Raw genomic sequence first — 22,482 nt, forward strand, 5'->3', positions numbered from 1 at the left:
TGATGTGCATGCTATTGGTACTGGCAAGCAAGGTAATGTTTAGAGGATTGTGAGGGAAGGAGGAGAGGGAGCAATGCCAGACTAGGGGGCTTGGGAGAGGAAAGAAAGCTTAAGCTTTGAGCATGGGGAGGGGGGACACACCGCCATTGAAGTTGGCTCAGAGCTCCATAACCCTTTGAGCCAACCCTGGATATGGTGTAGATGCCCACCATAAGTTAAGTGCTCTATTCTATTAAGAGCAATGTTGTATGCAATTATCACGTGAGAGTCCATATTTTTTGTTCCTTTTTTAGAGTCCAGTCCTTGGCGTAGGGAAGAGGAGATGTGGACATGAGTGGAAAGGGCTTAATGCTATCTCTTGGGGGGAGGGTGCACATTTAATAATAATAATAAAATTTTGTATACCGCAATACCACAAGCAGTTCAGAGCGGTTTACAGAGGAAGAGACTGTACATATACATCAATGTTACAGAAAGTATTGTCAGGTACATTGGTAACAAATTTCAATTACATTAGTGAGCCGAGAGAGGTTGAGTATAACCGGAAATATGTCAGAGATACAGCAGGTATTTCAGTGATATAACAAGGTAGGGAGGGGTCGGAGAAATTTATCAAAGAGATAGGTTTTGATTGATTTCCTGAAGGCTTGGTAGGAGGGTGTGTTAGAAATGAGGGTGGTTAGACATTTATTCCATTTGCCAGCTTGGAACGACAGTGGTCTATCAAGGAATCTCTTGTAGACCCAGCCCTTCAGGGAGGGGAAGGCAAACAGGTAGGCACTACGTGTGCAAGTGGTGCCTGGAAACACAAAATGGTGCGACAGGTAAATCGGGGATGAACCTGTTAAGGTTTTGAAGCAAAGGCAGACGAACTTGAAGATGACCCTTGCCTCCATTGGCAACCAGTGAAGTTTTCTGTAGAACGGGCTTACATGATCCGACTTTTTGAGGCTGTAAATGAGGCGGACGGAGGTATTTTGAATGATTCTCAGGCATTTGATGGTTTTCTTAAAGGATCCCAGATATATGATATTGCAGTAGTCTAAGGTCCTTAAGATTAGAGACTGAATCAGCAATCGAAAGGAGAGGAAGTCAAAGTAGTGTTGGATGGTATGGAGTTTCCAGAGGGTGCAAAAGCATTTTTTTAACCTGAGCATTGGTATGGTCTTCAAAAGTCAGGTATCGGTCCAGGATGACTCCAAGGATTTTAATGGTGGAATTGATTGGGTAGGTTAGCCCGTTTAATTTCAGAGAGGTATTCGTTAGTTTGTGGTTGGGACTTGCAAGGAAAAGCTTAGTTTTTTCTGGGTTTAATTTTAGTTTGAATTGTGTAGTCCATTGTTCTACCATAGTGAGAACTGATGGGGTGAGTTGTTCAGTCTCTGCACCTCTACAGATGTGATGCTGGCACTCTTTTTGTAGGCAATTCCCGGTGCCTACACTTTAGCTGGTTAGGCAGCAGTAGGCCATCTACAATCGAGATGCCGTTTATAAAATTTGCCCCAAATTGTCTAAATGGTGCTGTAAGTTAGGCGGCAGTAGGAGCCCTACTGAATCGTTTCCATTGGCGCAGTAATTGACTGTGCCAATTAAAAACCAATTAAAAGCTCATTTAAAAGTGTAGGCACCGGAAAATGCCTACACAATGAGTGCCGGCATCACATCTGTAGAGGGCCAAAAATCTCCACACTCCGCATAGGACTCTTTCCCATAGTACACACGAAACCTTAAAGGACACAGAGTATGAGGTAGCCAGGTCTGGAGAACCTTTACCCTTAAGTAAGTCCCAGCTCTTAGGATAACTGACTCCTACTTATGGTGTCTTCCTCCTATGACTTTATTGAATTATCAGGATACCGCATAAGGACATTCTGCTAAGTTTCATTATTTATACCTGTGCTTGAAAAATCTGAATAAAACATATGTTACGTCCCCCTCCTTGAAGTCAGGGAGGACCAAGTTCCCAATTCCTTCTTCTAGAGATCTACCACTCTAGAAGTTCCTCCTACACTACCATGAGGGAAAACTGCATTCTTGCCTACTTCTCTCTTCTTCTGAAAACTCTAGGGGCTCACTATAATTATTCTGATGGAATGAACCATTCTACGAGGTAATAACCTCCCCTGGGGCTGGCTTCTGAAATGGTGCAGTCCTCATACTTACACTGCCTCAACCTGATGTACTGTTCACTAGAGAAATGTTACTCTGGTAACCATCCAAAGGGCCTTTGCATTATTGCTTCTCATAGAACAGGCCAGATGTTCTCAGCATCTTTTTTTTCAGTTATAAATTTGGAAAAACCATTTAACAAAACATCAGATACAGTTATTTCTATCACCTTACAAAAAAAAAACAACAACACAAAAACAACTTAAAACATGTTTTTGAAGAAATATGCCTAATAATTATTTTCTCAAACATTTTGGGCTCCTTTTACAAAGGTGCGCTAGCGTTTTTTGAGCGCGTGCTACCTGAAAAACTACCGCCTGCTCAAGAGGAGGCGGTAGCGGCTAGCGCGTGGGGCATTTTTGCGCAATAAGGAGCCCTTTATTAACAACATACAGATTAAAAACCAATTAATGTGGTAAATTTAAATGTATTGACTATTTTAATATATTATATTATTATATATTTATGGTATTTCTTCAATAAAATGTTTTAAATGAAATAAAAAGAATGAAAGGGGAAGGGCAGGGAGAAGGGGAAAGGATCAAGGGGGGATGTAGAAAGGAATGGATTTGGTATATGGAAATATATTTTGGAGGAATGATAAAAATATGTATGGAAATATTATCATTGTGAATTTAATTGTAATGAATATCTCATTGTATCATATTATTGTATATTTATTTGATTCCTTCAATAAAATGTTATAAATTAAGCGAAAAACCAATTAATTTGACAGAAGGATATTACATCAATTAAAATATATAAAGGGTAACAATGATACAGGTAAATAAAATCTTCTGATTTTCATAAAATATAAAAGGCCTGATTCTAAAAATACCATCTTAAGCAGTGGTAGTTGCCCTATAAGGACTTGAGATAAGAGCGGAAGCTTCTGGATCACTGGGGGAGGGGGGTGAAGATGCAAAAGTTGGCTTCAGAGTACCCCAGTCCCTTCATCCCACCCTAGCAGTAAGCATAGGGCTCCTTTTATCAAGCCGCGCTTGCGGGTTTAATGCGTGTAATAGCGTGCGAAAAAACCGCCGGCTGCGCTAGCCGCTACCGCCCTCCTTTTGAACAGGCGATAGTTTTTGGCCAGCGCGGGGGGTTAACGCTTGATGAAAAGTCGCGTGCGTTAACCCCCGCTAGCGCGGCTTGACCAAAGGAGCCCATAGGCTCGTGCTAAACGACCCCTTTGCATTTAGCCCGCACTAAATTCCGTTAACACGTGCATACATCTTCTCCGTAACAGCGCCCGCCTTTTGGAACTCACTACCTTTACAGTTAAGAGTAGAACAAAACTTGACTAAATTTGGAACGACCTTACTCTCCCGCTGCGGAACCTGGGCTCCCTCCAATTATTCCGCAAGCAACTGAAAACCCGGCTTTTCACTAAAATGTAATTCTATCCCCCCTTACTCTTCTCTTCTCTATTTAAGTTCATGTAAACCTTTTTTTTTCCTTCTCTTCCTATATTTTAAGTTCTTGTAAACCGTGCCGAGCTCCACAACATCCGTGGAGATGATGCGGTATATCAACTTAAGGTTTAGTTTAGTTTAGGTTAAGAGCAGCTTAAAATGCTTCCTTTTTAAAGATGCGTATGATTAATCTAACTGACTCCATTTTGATGAATCTCATACAATTTTAAATCTCTTTTATTTCTTATAAATTTTATAATTTTCCCCATCCTTTCCCTTCGTTTCTTCCCTCTGGCAGCCTAAAATCCTAATGCCTCGTCCATGGAGGCGTTAGGCACTAGCGCGGCAGGCGGTTTAACGCGCAAACCGCTACCGCGCCTTTGTAAAAGGACCCCTTAGTATGTCTGTCATTGTATTGTCTTTACCCATGATTTTACTTCTGATTTTAATTGTACAACGCCTTGAAATATATTGTAAAGCGTTTTATCAAATTTTAAATAAACCATAAAAGGGCCTTGAGTGACAATAAAAGCAGCCTCAGGGTTCCGAGGCGAGTGAAGAAAAGCATGCCAGCCAGGGCCGGATTTAGATGAAAAGAGGCCCTAGGCTATTCCACTTACGAGGCCCTTTCACCTCCCATTTTTAAGTTTGTAAATTACATGAGAGATAATAAAATACATCATTACTTTGATATCAATATGTTAAATGAAACATGTTGTTATTGGTACTAACCTTTATAAAAAATGTGACACGGAGAATAAATAAAAAAACGTCGAGAACACTTATTTGGACATTTATTCTCAGCACCATATATAGTACTTGTAACAATAACTAATCAAACATAACACACAACATTGCCCCTTCCTATGTCCATAGTGCCCCCAGTGCGTCCTTCCTCACCTCACCCCACCTCGGATGCCCGCCTGCCTCCCATCCCCCTTCCATTGAACACCCCCCCATGCCATTCTGCCTGCCTGCCTTCCATTAAACCCCCCCCCTGATGCCAGCCTGCCTGCCTCCCATCCCCCTTCCACTGAACCCCCCCCCCCGATGCCAGTCTGGGCCGCCCTGTCCTGACGGATCCACGTTTTGCCTCTCTCCCCGCGGGGCTGGGCTTTGCCCAGCTGTTTCCGGACTGACGTCTTTCCCTCCCCGATCCTCCTCCCAGGGCGAGAAAAAGAAAGGGAAAAGCCGAGTCGGCGCCCCGTTGCGGCCGGAGCCGGTTCCGATCCTTATTAGAATGTTTATTTTCTTATTTTTCTCATCTATTCTCTATTTTATTTCTTCATTACTCTACTAATTGTCATTTTTCTAGGTACTTTTAGTTAGATTGTGAGCCCTCGGGACAGTAAGGGAATATCTAAGTACCTATTTTACTTATAATTTTAATGCACCTTATTGTCTGTTTTTTTCTGTAAACCGCTTAGAATCCTAACGGAGTTTAGCGGTATATAAGAAATAAATTACATTACATTACAAAGCGTAGAATTTCTCCTTATTTTCAGTTCAGTGTTTTAGTGTTCACTGTTTTTAGAATAGTGTCATTTTAATTTTTGCTAACAATTTGAATGCACGCCCCCTCTTGATCTTGAGGCCCTAGGCTGAAGCCTAGTTAGCTTATAGGAAAATCCAGCCCTGAAGCCAGCTCAACTTCGCCTCATCGTCCTCCCCATCCTGAATAGTGTCATTTTAATTTTTGCTAACAATTTGAATGTACACCCCCTCTTGATCTTGAGGCCCTAGGCTGAAGCCTAGTTAGCCTATAGGAAAATCCAGCCCTGAAGCCAGCTCAACTTCGCTTCATCGTCCTCCCCATCCTGAATAGTGTCATTTTAATTTTTGCTAACAATTTGAATGTACGCCCCCTCTTGAGCTTGAGGCCCTAGGCTGAAGCCTAGTTAGCCTATAGGAAAATCCAGCCCTGAAGCCAGCTCAACTTCGCCTCATCGTCCTCCCAATCCTGAATAGTGTCATTTTAATTTTTGCTAACAATTTGAATGTACGCCCCCTCTTGATCTTGAGGCCCTAGGCTGAAGCCTAGTTAGCCTATAGGAAAATCCAGCCCTGAAGCCAGCTCAACTTCGCCTCATCGTCCTCCCAATCCTGAATAGTGTCATTTTAATTTTTGCTAACAATTTGAATGTACGCCCCCTCTTGATCTTGAGGCCCTAGGCTGAAGCCTAGTTAGCCTATAGGAAAATCCAGCCCTGAAGCCAGCTCAACTTCGCCTCATCGTCCTCCCCATCCTCATTACTGTTTTTTAACCTTCACTTCCCACAGCCCCAACACGCGCCAGCGCGCGCGCTGCAGGGCTTGCGCCTGCGCGGCGGCGCTTAGCCCCCGCCCCTCTTTCTGCCGAGCGGCTCGAGCCGGCAAGTGCTTTTTTTTTTATTTTTTATTTTTTGACAGCGCGCCGGCTCCTCCCCCCGCCGCGGCCCAGACGGCGCCTGTGCGCCGTGACGTCGGCGGGCAGCGCGCCGGACGCCCTTCCGCCGGCGCGCCTGCGCAGAAGGGGCCGCGGCGGCGGTTGGTGGACGCTGGGCGGCCGGGAAAGGGAGGGGGGAGATGTGAGGAGGCAGCGGTGGACGAGAAGGCGGGGAGAGAGAGGCCGGCCGTGGCGTCTCTTTCCCGGAGCGCTGGATGCTGCTCTTCTTTTCCGAGCGGAGCGGGTGAGAGTCTGGGACGGGGAGGAGGGGGGGCGCCGGTGCTGCAGCCGCTGTGGAAAAGGAGGTGGGGGGGAGGGGCGAGACAGCGCCGCCGAGGCCTGACCTGAGGACGAGGTGAAAGGGAGATGGGGAGGTCGAGGTGAAAGGGAGATGGGGAGGTCAAGGTGAAAGGGGAGGGGAGTCGGGGGGGGGGCAGGCCCCAGGACCGAAACTGAGCTGCTGACAGCTTCTCCCGAGTCCATTGGTTTTACCCCTATTCCTTTGATTTTAGTAACTGAATCCTGTTGTTTAACGGGTCCTCCCTTCAATTCCTTTAATTCATTTACATATCATTTGCATAAATCGATTTATTCAATTTTTCTGGACCGTTCATGACCAATGACCCCCCCCCCTACCTTTCTCTGTGAATAGATCCCACGTGTCAAATTGGGATAGACACGTGGGATCTATTCACAGAGAAAAAGGTAGGGGAGGGTCATTGGGGGCGGGCAGACTAGATGGGCCCGTGGCCCTTATCTGCCGTCTGTTTCTACGTTTCTATGTTCTCCCAGGGGAGCTCGGAACGGTTTACATCAGGGGTGTCAAAGTCCCTCCTCGAGGGCCGTAATCCAGTCGGGTTTTCAGGATTTCCGCAATGAATATGCATTGAAAGCAGTGCATGCACATAGATCTCATGCATATTCATTGGGGAAATCCTGAAAACCCGACTGGATTCCGGCCCTCGAGGACCGACTTTGACACCTGTGGTTTACATGAATTTATTCAGGTGCTCAAGCATTTTTCCCTGTCCGTCCCGGAAGGCTCGCAATCGATCTAATGTACCTGTGGCAATGGGGGGGGGGGGGGATTAAGTGACTTGCCCAGGGTCACAAGGAGTATTGTGGGTTTGAACCTGGAACTAGAGAATGACACGGGTGGTTGTTACCCGTGGCTAGCCCGCCAAAACGGTGTCCGAAAAAAAGGTCACCGTGAGATCGGGGACAAGGCCATGCACTGCCCCGTGGAGCGGTGAATGGTTAGCACGCGCGGTGAACGCGCGTTCGATCCGGCAGCCCCCCTCTCTCCCGCCAGCCTTCTGGCCATGCATCTCCCTCCCTCCTTTTCCCTTACCTTCTCTTGTTGAAACTGGCGATTTCTATAAGGCTATGCGCTGTGTGACAGCCGGAGCCTTGAAGTTGCGCCGCGTTGACTGCTGGAAAAGTCTCCTCTGATGCAACTTCCTGTTTCTGGTTGCATCGGAGGAGACTTTTCTAGCAGGCAACCCGACGCGACTTCAAGGCTCCGGCTGAGATATACCGCAAATCCTTATACAAATTGCCAGTTTCGCCACAAGAGAAGGAAAGAGAGGGAGGGAGGGAAATGCACGGCTGGCCGGCAGGAGGGAGCTGCTGGACCGCGTGAAGGGTGCTGGGGGTGGGGGGGATGGAGAGGAGAAGACGCTGAAGACGGGAACGGGGTGGTGAAAGGGACAGCAGAGACGGGGACGAGGCGGTGAAGGGGACGGCGGGGATGGGGCGGTGAAGAGGATGGTGGTCCGGGGACGGGGCAGTGACGAGGACAGAATTTTTCCCCGTGTCATTCTCTACCCAGAACCTCAGGGTGCTGAGGCTGTAGCTTTAACCACTGCGCCACTCTAGAACTCAAAATGTAGCAAAAGTGAGTCAGGTATAGGACAATGAAGCCATTGTGACATCACTGATGAGGTTGGTTCTTAGGCATTGGTGGAATTAAACATTATGATGTCACAATACCCGTTCTGGTTACAGAGGATGAAACTTGTCACACTATTTGTTTATTCAATTTTCAATATTGTTCTCCTAAGGGAGCTCAGAATGGTTTACATGAATTTATTCAGATACTTAAGCATTTTTCCCTGTCTGTCTTGGTGGGCTTACAATCTACCTAATGTACCTGGGGCAATGGAGGGGATTTAGTGACCAGCGGGGGTTTGCACCCACAACCTCAGGATGCTGAAGCCGTAGCTTTAACCACTGCGCCCCACACATTCCTATCTGTAAAGTTAGGAATTTCTATGAAATATTCGACATGCTTCTCTCCATAGTCCTCCCTACCCTCTTCTAACCCCCTTCCTCTGTCATGTCGCCTAGAGCTTGTATAGGTATGTGCGACACACAAACGTAAGAAATAAAATAAAAATATTCTCTGTAAAGTATGGTTTTAATAGTTCCTTGCTTTCTAAAACAGCAGGTAATTTATTCGTCTTGATGGTTCGTATATGATGGTTTTTCATTCCACTCTTTCCATTAAAAAAAAAAATTTACGCGAGGAGAGATGCTGAAAGTGGATCAGAAGACGTGTGTGTGTGTGTGTACATCAGATTATCACTGACAGTGACAGTAGAGTTTGTGCAGCACTGTGCCAGATGTGTGAGTACAGTTTGATTTGTTCATAGGGGAGATGGCATGGAACTATAAAATGTTTAGCAAAATGGTGCCTTTCATGTCTTAAGCAACAGTGTGATATGTAATATTAGCAGCAAATAGAATCCATAAGTGCAAGATTCAGGGGGGGGGGACTGATATTTTCATAGATGCTGCAAGTCCTATCTGATATATAAGATCGGTGTTGTAAATGCAGAGAATATGGTTATCGGATTAGTATTTGGTTCAGTCTGCCAGTAATTGCATGAAGTGACTCGAGCTAAGTGCCTTTCTGTAGTTGGTAAAGGAACCTGAGAGAACATATTCTGAGGGGCTACCATGGGGAATTGCTGGGGTGAGGCTGCAGTGGTCCCCAAGGGGAGAGAGTGTGATGGAAGGAAACTCCTTTTTTTACTTTCCAATAGTAGGCTACAGGTGAGGTGTCTGCCAGCTGTTGGTGCAGATGGAATTCGACCAAGTGTTTTGCCTTAGGAAATAGACACTCTCCTTTATTTCAAACATAAGTCAGTCTTCTGTATGCTAGTAAATTTTAGTATCTCACTAAAAGAAAACCCCCCACTTAAACTTGACACAATAAGATGCTGGATAATGTCTTTGTATCTTAGGTCTGACTCAGTAGGACAATTCTGATGTTATATCTAGTTCAGTATCCTGTTTCTAACAGTAGCCAATCCATGTCACAAGTACCTGGCAGAGTCACAAAACTTAGCACACTTCCATACTACTGATTAATGGACTTTTTTCTTCAGTAATTTGCCCAAATCTTTTTTAAATTCCGCTACTTGAACTGCTTTTACCACTTGTTCTAGCAATGAGTTCCAGATCTTAACTGTGTTGAGTAAAATAAAGCAATTATTTGTTTCAAACTTGCTACTACGTAACTTCACCATGTATCCTCCTAGACTTGTACTTTGGGAAGAGTCCATGATTTATGTTTAGTCTTTCCACTTCTGTCATATTTTCTTTTGCTACATCTTCTCCAAGCTGAAGAGCTCTAAGCTTTAACCTTTCTTCAGATGAGAATTGTTCCATCCCTAATATTTTGGTCACCCTTCTCTGTAACCTTTCCAATTTTTTTTAGCTGTGGCAACCAGAATGGTACACAGTGAGGTACGGTCTCACCAGAGTGATAGAGATTTATCCCTGTCCTAATAATTCCTAACATTATGTTTGTGTTTTTGGCTGCCATCACACATATTGAGTAGATGATTCCAAACGATGACCCCCAAATCCTTTTCCTGGGTGGCAAATTCTAATGTTGAACTTAGCATCATGTAGCTATAATTTGGATTATTCTTCCCTTTGTGCATTTCTTTCTGCTTTCCTGAATTGAATTTGCCATCTGCCCAATCTTCTAGCTTCACAAGGTCCTCCTGCAGTTTCTCACAGTTCACATTTCTATGTAATGTGCAAATTTAATCACCTCGCTCATTGTTCCTATTTCCAGATAATTTATACATTTGTTAAAAGCACCAGTCCCAGTACAGATTCTTATGGCACTCCACCTTCCTCCATTTACAGAACTGGGAATTTAACTCTGTTTCTATCTTTTGACTAATTTCCATTCCACAGCAAACATTGCCTTTGTGCCATGGCTTTTCAATTTTCTCAGGAGTCTCTCAAAAACTTTCTGAAAATCTTGATACAACAACTGGCTCACTTTTTCAAAATGTTTGTCTATGCTTGAAATAAATGTAGTAGATTGGTGAAGCAAGACTGCTAGGCTGAATCTATGTTGATTCTGTCGGTTAACTCAGATTTGATCATGTTATGATCTCTATTGCCAAGCTGACCCAACACTTACCTCTCTTGCACTAAGTCCTGCATTCCAATAAGGACTAAATCTAAAATGGTTCCTTCTCTTGTTGGTTCCTGAATCATCTGCTCAATGAAGCTGGTTCATCTTCTATTGTGCTTCCTTAGTTTCAAGGAATTGTTTGTCCAACAATTTCTTAACTTGTTGACCAAAAAACTAGATCAGCTGTGAATGTAGGATGCATGTATATAAATTTCAGAAATGCTTTTAATAATGTTTCACCCGGGAAACTTATGATAAGTTGATAAGAACATAAGAATTGCCGCTGCTGGGTCAGACCAATGGTTCATCCTGCCCAGCAGTCAGCTGGTTAGAAAGCTGGGTTAGAATCTAGTTGAGCAGTAGCCCTCTTAATTCGAGAAAGTTGCGTGTGCAGATTGGTTCACTAATTGGAAGTTTGGCTTGCAACTTTAGTTGTATGCTTAAATTAGTAGATTAACTTTCAAGCTTGGTTTACGAGCATAATTCATTCCGAAAAAAATGCGTGTAATCCAAAACACTTGTATATCAAAGCAAATTTCGAAATAATGGAAACTCAGATGATTTGTTCCACAACCCCAAATCTTAAATACTATACATACTTGTATTGCAAGTCCTTGCTCATTTAGAAAAGTTACTATACTCCCGCAGCGTCAGAGAGAGAAGAACCGTCGGCTCAGTTGTGATGATATGACGTGTGTATACTGTATATACTCGTATTACAAGATTTAGAACAGTCACTACACTCCTGCAGTGTCAGAAAGAGAACCATTGGCTCAGTTGTGGTGATGTGTGTATACTGTATGTACTTGTATTGCAAGACCTTGCTTGTATGTCAAGTTAAAATTTGATGAAATGTATTGCTTGTCTTGCAAAACACTTACATACCAAGTTACTTGCAATCCAAGGTTATACTTTATTGGTGTTATTTAGCACTAGTTGGCAGTTGATGTGTGTAACTTGCCCTCAGTGTTCTGTAACTTGCTCACAGTTCCATGGAGTATGTTGACCTGGGAAAAAACATGGTTGGATCAAGCAGTTACATGCGTGGGTTGCAGAATACTAGATTTATGTGGTCTACAGTTAGGTGCTCACATGAGGGACTGTTAGAATCCACACTTAGCATGTATTATTCCAGCACCTAGCTTGGAGTCATCCATTGAGAATTACCCCCTAGATGGCACAATTGTGTTAAATGAAGTGCACCCCAAAAAAGGGGATAGAGCGGGAGTTCTTAATGTGGGAGTGTGTGGCTCTGTTGTTTTGAGCTACAGCCTCAGCACCCTGAGATTGTGGGGGTCGTATCCCACGCTGCTCCATGTGATCCTGGGCAAGTCACTTAATCCCCCATTGTCCCAGGTACATTAGATAGAGTGTGAGCCCACCGGGACAGATAAGGGAAAATGCTTGAGTATCTACCTGAATGTAAACCACTTAGACTATAAGTGGCAATATAAATACGAAAAAGAAATAAATAATGTAATCCATTAGGGATAGTTCTATTTTAATAATTTTATAAGTGATATCGAGTAGGAAAGGTTTATGAACATCTGAACTACTTGTATATCCTGTCCTCCCAACACTTTTCTCTCCTCTCTTTGCTCATCCTCACTTGCACTCGGTCCTTTTGAGCAGTCCAATTCCCTCCTATATGTTTTCTGTTTGCAAAAGGGAGAGGGACCAGATAATTGTTCTGATTTTTCATTAAACAGGAACCCCCGGAGAAAATTGCCAGTTCTCATACCTCTCTCCCATAAAAAAACTAAAAGCCCAGGACAGACTCACAAGTTCCTTGGAGCTTAATATTGGAATCAGGAGTGGGTAGACTGTATGGGCCTCTTAGTCCTTATTAGCTCTATAATTTTGTCTCCACTCATCACCTTTGGTAGTTGTATGAGTAATTTCTGTTTAGAAATATGTCTAGGTTGAATATAAACAATGAAAAAACAGATGAGCTTGTATTGGTATTAAAAGTTTACTTAGATCTGTCCTGCTGGAAGCCAAATATATATGGGAGGAGAGGGATGCTTAATAGAAAATCTTTGTAGACCCACTTTATTTCAGTAGGTAAAAGAAAAGGTGCACTCATATCATATTTCTGTTTTTTCTTATGCATGCATTTTTATTTCTTAATGAAATTAGATTTACCTCCACTTATACGACATTTTTCCTTGTTCCCTGAATTATAATGAAGGGGCAGATTCACTCCTGGGACCTAGAGCTAATATGATAGGATGTAGTTGGCTCTGGAACCTGTCCCCCCCCCCCAAGTCCACCTGGAGCAGGTTGGGAAGACAAGAAAACAAGCCCCCTCTTGCCTTACTCTGCAGAAGGCTCCCCCAGCTGTTTCTCAGGAGGCCAAGTCTCATTACTGTCTTTTAAAAATAGACTGTAAGGTAGTTGTTTTTCTTAATACAGTGAATCTTATCTAATACAAATCTTGGATATTACTGTAACATTTGCTATTCTAATAGCTTGCTTATAAACTTGCACTGAGAACTGAGATTGTGAAAGGCAGAATATTTCTTTCTAACAGGGGTTAGGGGTTAGTAGATTTCAGTATGCTTGTTTTTATCTAATGCCTCTTTACTGTCTCTCCCTATTCTGTCCTGCTACATCTGCCAGGCTGCATGGGCAGCTTTTGTACTATGCCTAGTCACTTATTCCAAGTTTGTGATTATGATTGTAAGAGGTTTTTTTTTTTTTTTGCTAAGGAGAGAGAAATTGGAGCAGCAAACACAGTTCTCCATAGACTTACCAGGGAAGTGTCAGATCAGCTAAGGAGAAGGTGCTTGCTGTCTAGATCTGTTTTTATTACGGTAACTGCCTTTTATGAAGAGATTCAACCAAGATGGTTTAAACAAGTTTTGAACAGAGATCTAATAGAGCTGTTCTATCATTTTTTGGAAAGTGCTATAAATTTCATGCAACTTGCCCATTGGTCTTGCAGGAGCTGTCCAGATCATGGGTGCTGAACAGCAATGAAATGCACTTAGGTTTTCTTTTACAAAGCCACGGTAGATGTTTTTACCACGGGCCGGTGAAGTAAATGCTCCGACACTCAAGGGAATATTGTGATTTCATTTTACCTATTGAATACTTGGGGGATGTACATATCTTTCCTCTATCTCTACCTTTATCTTTCCTATCTGAATATTTCCTTTCGGTATTCAATAGTTACATTGTAAACTGCTTAGGTCAGTAAAATATGGGAGCGGTATATCAAAAATCTTAATAAACATAAAAGCCAGGGTTAAATAGGGATTTGTTGGTTTTTAATGTATACATCTAGTGAAATCAAAACCTGTATAATATCCCACAAATTGGCAGCTTCTGTAGCAAGAATATTTTTTTCCTTGCCAGTTTTATGTTTTGTGGTGTTCATATGTGTAAAATTAACCAAATATAGAGCTGAATTTCATCAGGACGTGTAACAAATATAATTTAGTATTGGTTCAAAGGGCGACTTTCTTTTTCGTATTGCTTTCAAAATTATTTTAAGATGTGTCCTCTTGAAGCTGTGGCTCCAAATGGCTTAATTTTGTGCATACCAACCCTGGATATCCCTGGATGAAATTTTGATTTATTGAGTGCAGAATTGTCACTTTAATTTTGTGCATTACCATTACTGTAATGCACTTTGTTTGTAAACCAGAGTATGCTGGGACTTTGATCGCAATCTCATGATTTACTTCTGGTGTTTGCCTTAATACTAGTAATTTTCCAAAGAGAGTTTACTTCCTTTCTCTAAACATATGGAAACAGTCATGTTCTAGCAGTGCCTCTGGGTTTGATTGGTGCCTGAAAGACATAAGGGATTTTGTTGCATTCATTTAGTACTACAGTAAAAGATTTTCTGGAATGCTGTTTGGGTAAAAAGAATTGAGTAATGATAATTGCAAAGTATCCAATTTTCAGTTCCAAGGCAATGAGGCAGGTAGCTTGAATGTGTGCAGTCAGGTTTGCTCCATATTGGCCCCACTGTATACAGGCCTTATTGCTGCAGTGCTTTCTAGTTGAAGGATAAGTTTGAGTGCAAGGATACTATGTGGGTAGTATTTGGGATTTTTTTACATTTTGCTTATTTGATTAGGACAGAATTCCTGGGAGGCACTGCCACCTTTTGGGCTAAGCTGCTAAGAGGTGAGTGGTGTTTTTACTTGCACAGCAGTTTTCAAGCTGATATGTTGCCCATGGTAATCTTAATCTGCAGCATTTGCTTCAAAGGCATTAAATGCAGCTTCTAAAGATGTGCAGTGATTATTGAATATTGTAAAACTTTATTCTAGTGCAATAGATGTCATTCTGGATTTGACAGAAGCTTACCTGCATATTCCCTTCTTTCCAGAGCACAAGGAAGATTTCATGTCCTGGAGAACCATTACCAGTTCTTGGTGCTTCCCTTTGATCTGGCGACAGCACCTCGCATGTTCGCCAACATGATGGTGGTGGTAGTGGTGCATCACTGCAGGACAGGATTGCAGATGCATCCATACCTGGACAACTGGTTGATCAGAGCTCTGTTCTTGAAACATAATCCGGGTCATGCAGATCCTGGGTTAGATAGTGAATTTCCGAAAGAGCCAACTGATTTGATCTCAGTCCCGGGAATACCTGGGATACATGGCAGAAGGTTGTGTCTATCTTCCAGAGGCAAGCAGACAGAAGCTTAGAAGCTTGGTACTCGAATAAAGAACCTGTAAGCCAGCTCCATTCGCATGGCACTTCTTCTAAATGTTAGACTCCATAGCAGCCACTATAGACATGGTCCCATGGGCAAAGGCTAATATGTGTCCTCTTCAGAGCGCTCTGCTATCGCATTGGTTACCACATTTGGATTCCCTTAGAGGTTTCTGCCATGGACTCTCGAATTCTTTGCCAGTATGGGCTGTTGGCTCCACCCACAGATGTTATCAAGGAGCATGCCTCTCAGGATAGTTTTGAGGGTACTTGTGATAATGGATGCCAGTCTCCTCAGCTGGGGGACTCGTTACAATGTGTTCCCGATCCAGAGGCCTTGGACCCAAAGGAAGTGGTTGATCAATAGAGTGAAGCATTCAGTGGGCATTACAGAGGCTGGAGAAGAGTCTGGAGGGACAAGCAGTCTGATGCTACTGCGGTGGCATATGTCATAAGAACAAGAATTACCATACTGCTGGGACAGACCGAAGGTCAATCAAACCCAGTATCCTGTTTCCAACAGTGGCCAACACAGGTCCCAGGAAAGCACCAAGAGTGTGCAGCTGAGTCTGCTGCAGCCTTCCAATCCATTGTTTGTTGCTGGGGTTGACTAACGTTCGATCTGATGGCAACAGCAAGAAACAAGAAGGCGGACCGCTTCAGTCAAAGTTCTGAGCCTGAAAGTGCAGGTCTGGACGCTCTGGTCCAGCCGTGGTCAAAGCACAAGCTCTTGTATGTGTTTCGTCTGTGGCCCGTGATAGGGCAGATAGTCCACAAGATTGACTCCCCCCCCCAATACGGTTTGCATTCTTGTGGCACCAGATTGACCATGCAGGCTTTGGTATGCAGATCTAGTGCGTCTTCAGAGGGGCACAGGTCTCAGACTGCGAGTACAGCTGGACCTTCTTTCTCAGGGGCCAGTGGCCATAGAAGATCTGGATCACTTTACTCTTATGGCATAGTTCTTGAGCGTGCAGCGTTAGTGAGCAAAGGATACTCAGAGGTAGTGATTGCTACTCGTCTCAGAGCCAAAAAGTCTACGATGGGCTCCGCTTATGCTAAGGCATTGGAAACATCTCAGCACTGATGTGTTAAGAAGAAGGCGGAGCCATTCTCTGCTCTGATCTCGGTATTGTAATCAGGCTAGTTGTGCAGTCAGGAAAGCAAAGATGCAAATGGAAGAAAAAATAGCTGACATGGTAAAACGGATTCCGGTGTTCTGCTCTTTCCTGGTTTTTTTCCTATCTCTCTTATTGTCCCTTCAGCATATGTTATGGTGGATCCTCCTCCGCTGCCATCCCGCTGTCTATTGGTGTACCCCAAGGCTCTGTCCTGGGCCCTCTCCTCTTTTCCATATATACCTGCTCTCTTGGTACGCTGATCTCCTCTCATGGTTTTCAATATCACTTCTATGCTGATGATTCCCAGATCTTCCTCTCCATGTCGGATATCTCTGCGGGAGTTCAGGCCTGAATTGCCACTTGGATCTCACACTGAATATGGCTAAAACTGAACTCCTTATCTTTCCGCCTAAACTCACCTCTCCCCCCCTGCCATTCTCTGTTTCGATGGATAACGCTATCCTCCTCCCTGTTTCATCAGTTTGCAACCTGTGGGTGATCTTTGACTCCTCTCTCTCCTTCTCTGCTCAGATCCAACTGACCGCATTTACCTTTTTATGTTCTCTTTTCTTGAATTTTTTTGTAGTTCTACTCTCTCTCCCTACTGTATCTAGGGGAGAGCACCGGCATGCAGGTTTAGTCCAGGGACTTCGCCTGCATTTCCTCTGCTTGTCTTCAGAGAATGTTTTGTGCTCATTCCTGGAAATCTCTAAACATAATAAGCCTCTGAAAATCACCCTGAAGTTCCAAGTTCTTGATTCCAACTGGGATATGACCTGGGCTCTTGAAGGAAAGGGTTACAGTATCATTGCTTTTTGTTACTTGACAGGGCAACAAACTTAGAGGGAATTAACAGTTGCTGTCCGAAAAGAGAATCTAAAGCAGGGATACAGAAGTTCAGGCCTTGAGTGCTGCAAAGAGGGCAGGTTTTTAGGATATCCCTAATGAATATACATGAACTATTAATATAAAATGGTAGTAGCCAGGCACACTCATTAAGAATATCCTGAAAAACTTGCCTCCTTTGCAACACTCAAGGCTCGAACTCCTGCAGCCCTGATTTAGAGACCAATACCCAGAAATAAGGTTGAAATGTTTGAGGAGGGTGGGGGTTAGAGGTCTGCACGGGAACAGGGATCGCGGGAATCCCGCGGATCCCGTGGGGATCCCCCAAGATCAACGGGACTCCCACGGGGCCCCCTCCCAGGCCAACGGGACTCCACGGGGATGGAACTGGGGCTCCCATTCCGAGGCCTACCTAATTTTCAAGATGATGAGACCGGTCCGGCGCTGCGGCAGAAACAGCCATTCTGAGCAGTGAGCTCAGCACGTAGGTGCTCAGTGTATTACTGTTGATTAGTCGGATGGTGACACTTGCAAGGTGATTCTTCCATAGCATTTTTTCGTGATATTTTGCCTGTCTCCAGTTATCACCGGCTATTTGGTAAGTCTTCTGCTTCATATGGGGTCTTTCTATGCCATTAGATTCATCTAGTCAGTCTGTTACCCATAAGATTATTTTGATGCATAACAACTATGTTTTTAGTTTGGGTCTTTTATAAGGTGGTTTCTATTCTGAGTGTTTCATCTCTGCTATTTGGCGAGTCTTCCTTCTCTTTTCTTCCTTTCAATTATTAAGACCATCCGTTCCTCTTTGACGTAATTACATTGTTTACTTATAACATCATTACCCTTATTTTTACATTTTTTCTAAATTTTGTGTTACTTTAGTACCTACATATCCCCAAGTATGTCAGGTGGTTCATCATGTGGCTTTTGCTATTATGGCTGTCTTCTGACTACGAATGACCGGGCAGGAGAGGGCAGCCAGAGCGCCGGCGAGTGAAGGAAATCACTTGCGGTATGCTCCGACTGCCTCTTCCTATACTAAAGGCTCGACTTTAGTACAGGAAGAGGCGGTCGGAGCATACCGCGAGTTATTTCCTTCACTCGCCGATGCTCCTGCTGCCCTCTCCTGTACTGTATTTGTGAATGACATTATTGAAAGGTTAGAAGGTAAAAGTGCACATTTTTGTGTTATCTGCAAAAACACACAACAGAATGGGCACACTGGAAGGCAGTTAAAATTTTAATGCAACGAAGTGCAGAGTGATGCACTTGGGGAGTAGAAATTGAAAGGAGATGTATTCTCTATGGGGCAAAAAGCTGATATGCATGGACCAGGAAAGAGACCTTGGATCATGTGATCTCAAGGCTGCAAAACAATGTGACAAAGCAGTGGTCATGTGGTCAGAAGGATACTGGGCTGCATAGAGAAGAATCGCTATTAGGAAGAGGTTCAAGGTTACATTTATTTGATACACCGCCTAGGGACAAGCCATCAAAGTGGGTTACAATACAGTAGTCTATAAAAATAGAAACAAAATACATTCAAAAAAGAAAAGGCAGCAAAGTCACTGTTCTTCCGGAAAGCAGCTCAGCTGGGGCATGTGTTAAAGGCAACTCGGAATAGATGGATCATCATCGTAGTTTTAAACACACAGTCTGCCTTCCATACTGTAGGAGGAAATGCGTGCTATAAGGTGGGAGCTATAGCAGTATACATCGCTTTATGGAACAGTTTTAAAACATAGAAACATAGAAAGATGACGGCAGAAAAGGGCTATAGCCCATCAAGTCTGCCCACTCTACTGTCCCACCCCATTAAGTCAGAGTGCTGCTCAACCCACGTAGAGATCCCACGTGGATGTCCCGTTTATTCTTAAAGTCGAGCACGCTAGTGGCCTTGATCACCTGCACCGGTAGTTTGTTCCAGTGATCCACCACCCTTTCTGTAAAGAAATACTTCCTGGTGTCACCACCAAATCTCCCTCCTCTGAGTTTGAGCGGGTGCCCCCTTGTGACTGAAGGTCCCTTAGGAAAGAATATGTCGTTTTCCACCTCGACACGACCTGTGACGTACTTAAATGTCTCAATCATGTCACCCCTCTCCCTGCGCTCCTCTAGAGAGTAGAGCTGCAGCTTGCCCAGTCTTTCCTCGTATGAGAGACCCTTGAGTCCGGAGACCATCCTAGTGGCCATTCGCTGGACTGACTCAGCTCGAAGTACATCTTTGAATTGAGGAGGTAGCTAAAAAAGTATTTTGGCCAGAACGTAATGCTCTTGTTGGAACATAAAGTAGAAAAACAGAACAAAAATGAAGGAGAACCCGAATGTAAAAATCTGAAAAGTAAGCAAGAAAATCTTATACAGGATACGAAGTTCTACCAGGAGAAGCCAGTGTTCCATTTGCAACAAAGGAATAGCATGATTAAATAATTTAACAGCAGTATTTTGTACTAGCTGCAATCATTTGATCTCCCTCTTAGCAATACCCCTCAGGAGTGCATTACAAGAAACAATGCACGAAATGACAAATGTGTGAATAATACGTAGTACAGCCGCGATCAAGCAAGCGTATGATTGATCTAACACATCGTAAATGAAAGAAACAAGACTCTATAATAGATGACACCTAGAGCTTAAAAGAGAGGTCAGAATCTAATAAGACCCCTAGAACCTTAAAGGTGTCAGGTGCCTGAAGAGTAACTTTCCCAAAATTGGAACTGGTAGTAGTGTCTCAAAACTGTTGACCCCCTATGATAGACCTGCAAGTGTGTCTTTTGCAAATTAAGGAAAGAGAGGTGTTAATGCCCTTGTACAAGTCATTTGTGAGGCTCCACTTGGAATATTGTGTTCATTTCTTGAGGCTGTATCTTGCTAAGGATGTAAGAAGACTAGAAACAGTCCAGAGCAAGGTGATGAAAATGATATCAGGATTGTATTAAGAGACATATGAGGAGACTTGAATACTGGAATATCTATATCTTAAGGATAAAGGAGATATACAACACATGAAATGGTATTAATCTACAAACAAATCTTTTCCAGAGACGGAGAAGCAGTAAAACTAGAAGACATAATCTGAGGTGGATGCCTCAAATGCCTTCCCCATGTTGGTGGTGGAGACAAAAAAAAACCAGTGATAGAATTAAAAAAATTCATGGGATAAACAGAAAGGATTCCTAAATAGAAAGAGGATAGTATAAAAATAAAACTTAACACATCAACAGCTACAGGTTCATTTATGACACACAGGAGTGGTGCTTAAGAATTTGATTAATCACCTATCATGGATTCTGGACAGAGACAGACTTTAAACAGTAGGGAGAGAGAGCAGAACTACAGTAAAAAGGTAACATGCAGGAGGAAGAGAGGAGAAGGTTGATTACTAATTTGGATGAGATGGGGAGACATTAATGCTCAAAGGCATCTTTTAAAGAGGAAACAGTTCAATGCCCCTTTAAATTTGTCTAAGTGTTTTTTCGTCTCTAATGTGATTGGGTAAAGAATTCCAAATGAGGGGGGCCGTTACTGAAAATATTGTTGTGCGGTGAGTGCTAATAATCTTTAGCGAGGGCACGAATAATGAGGGTTGGGTAGTAGATTTGAGAGCCCTGGGGGGAACATGAGGGATGAGAAGTTTGTCAGTGAAGGCAGGTTCCTTAGTTTTATGAGTTTTGAAAGTTAACAAAGCAAAAGATGATAGCGTTACAACAAGGGAATTTTCATAATTTTAAAAAAATATGGGGACCATTGATTATTTACTCTAATGATCAGATATCTTAAGCACATGGGTAGTTTATATTTGGGTTGGGATGGGGCATATGTATCATATGGAAATGGGAATATTGATAAAAAGGGGGGTATTTATTTTATCTTATAAGAATATTTGATTGTAAATACAAGTGATTTGTGAAAATTGTTTTATTATTTATAATTCACTTGATGTAAGAATCAAAAATGAATAAAGATTTATAAAAAAAAAAGTTAACAAAGCAATTTTATAAGTTATTCTGTGAGGGATGGGAAGCTAGTGGGGTGATGTGATCATATTTCTTGGAATTAGTGATGATTTTGATAGCCGTATTTTGGATCAATTGAAGACATTTAATCTCCCTTTGCAATATCCCTTTGTATACAGAGTTGCAGTAGTCAATTTTTGATATCACAAGTGAGTGGATCAGTATGTTTAGAGATGATGGCTCTAGGATGCTAGCTAAAGATCTGATCATTCGTGGTTTATAGAAGCAGTTTCTGACCATGGCTCCGATTTGCGCATGATAGTTATATATCCAAGATTTTAACCAAAGTGACCATATTGATCGGGGTATTGTCTATACAAATTGGAGATGATAAATGACAACTCCAGGAGTGGGAAGTGAAGCCAATGCTGGACAGACTTCTACAGTCTGTCTCCTGTACATGGCAAGACAGATCAGAATAGGCTGGAGTAGGTTTTAACGGTAACTCCAGTAACTGGGAAATAGGGCCCTGAAAATGGCAAGGATGGATCAGGAACAAGTATTCACATTTTATATCACTTTCATGGGGATGGGGAGCTTAGCAAAGAAAATGTTGTAATAATACTACCAGGTTGTTGGTTCAATATTGTCCTGACAGTGAGTATGACTGGGCAGGCTAGATGGCTCATACTGTCTTTTTCTGCCTTCATTTACTATTTTTGTTTATTGTACTCTTGCTTTCATTTGCTTCCTGAACTTCATCTGCTATGACCCTTCAGGACCAAAGACACTGCCACACTGAAGCGCCACAGGTAGCTTCATTCAGGACGGACTTTTCTGGCATTTGACCATTTTGCAGGTAAACATTCTTTAGAAAGTGTAAATCTTATTTCTGGTTATTTACCTTAGTCTGGAACTGGCTTGATTTTGATCCTGTTAGTCCCTAATAACCTGCCTGGTTTTATCCTCATCACATCTGGCAAACTTAAGTCAAATTTGTTGTAAGAAAGTCAGAATTATAAGCTTGTATATGCACAGGTTATAAGTTAGACTGATACAGCCATCATGTAACACTACTTATGAGGGGCCGCTTAAAAGTTCTCAGCCCAATCAAGAACATAAGAATTGCCGCTGCTGGGTCAGACCAGCGGTTCATCCTGCCCAGCAGTCCACTCACGCGGCGGCCCTCAGGTCAAAGATCAGTGCTCTAAATGAGTCCAGCCTCACCTGCAAAGAGAGTGATGTGGAGCCATGAAACTTAAAAAGATATTCCACACTTTTCTTGATATCATTTCATTTTATTTCATTTCATATCACTGAAATGAAAAGTATCAAGAAAAGTTTGGAATATCTTGTAGGTTTCATAGCTCTACATCATTCTATTCTTGATTGGGCTAAGAACTTTTCAGAGACCCCTCATAATACATTT

The 22,482-nt window shown here is 42.9% G+C and overlaps 1 protein-coding gene across 1 annotated transcript in view; it reads left to right on the forward strand.

Annotated features, from left to right (window-relative positions):
* The first annotated feature begins 6,095 nt into the window (after window positions 1-6,095).
* Window positions 6,096-22,482, forward strand: part of LOC117350292 (vigilin-like) — a 70,444-nt gene continuing 54,057 nt past the window's right edge. Inside the window, exons 1-2 of the mRNA XM_033924527.1 lie at window positions 6,096-6,253; window positions 21,833-21,912. The gene's annotated coding sequence lies outside the window, so the exon portion shown is untranslated. The remainder of the gene's footprint in view (window positions 6,254-21,832; window positions 21,913-22,482) is intronic.

The sequence above is a fragment of the Geotrypetes seraphini genome, chromosome 16, assembly GCF_902459505.1.
Source record: "Geotrypetes seraphini chromosome 16, aGeoSer1.1, whole genome shotgun sequence".
Lineage (NCBI taxonomy): Eukaryota > Metazoa > Chordata > Amphibia > Gymnophiona > Dermophiidae > Geotrypetes > Geotrypetes seraphini.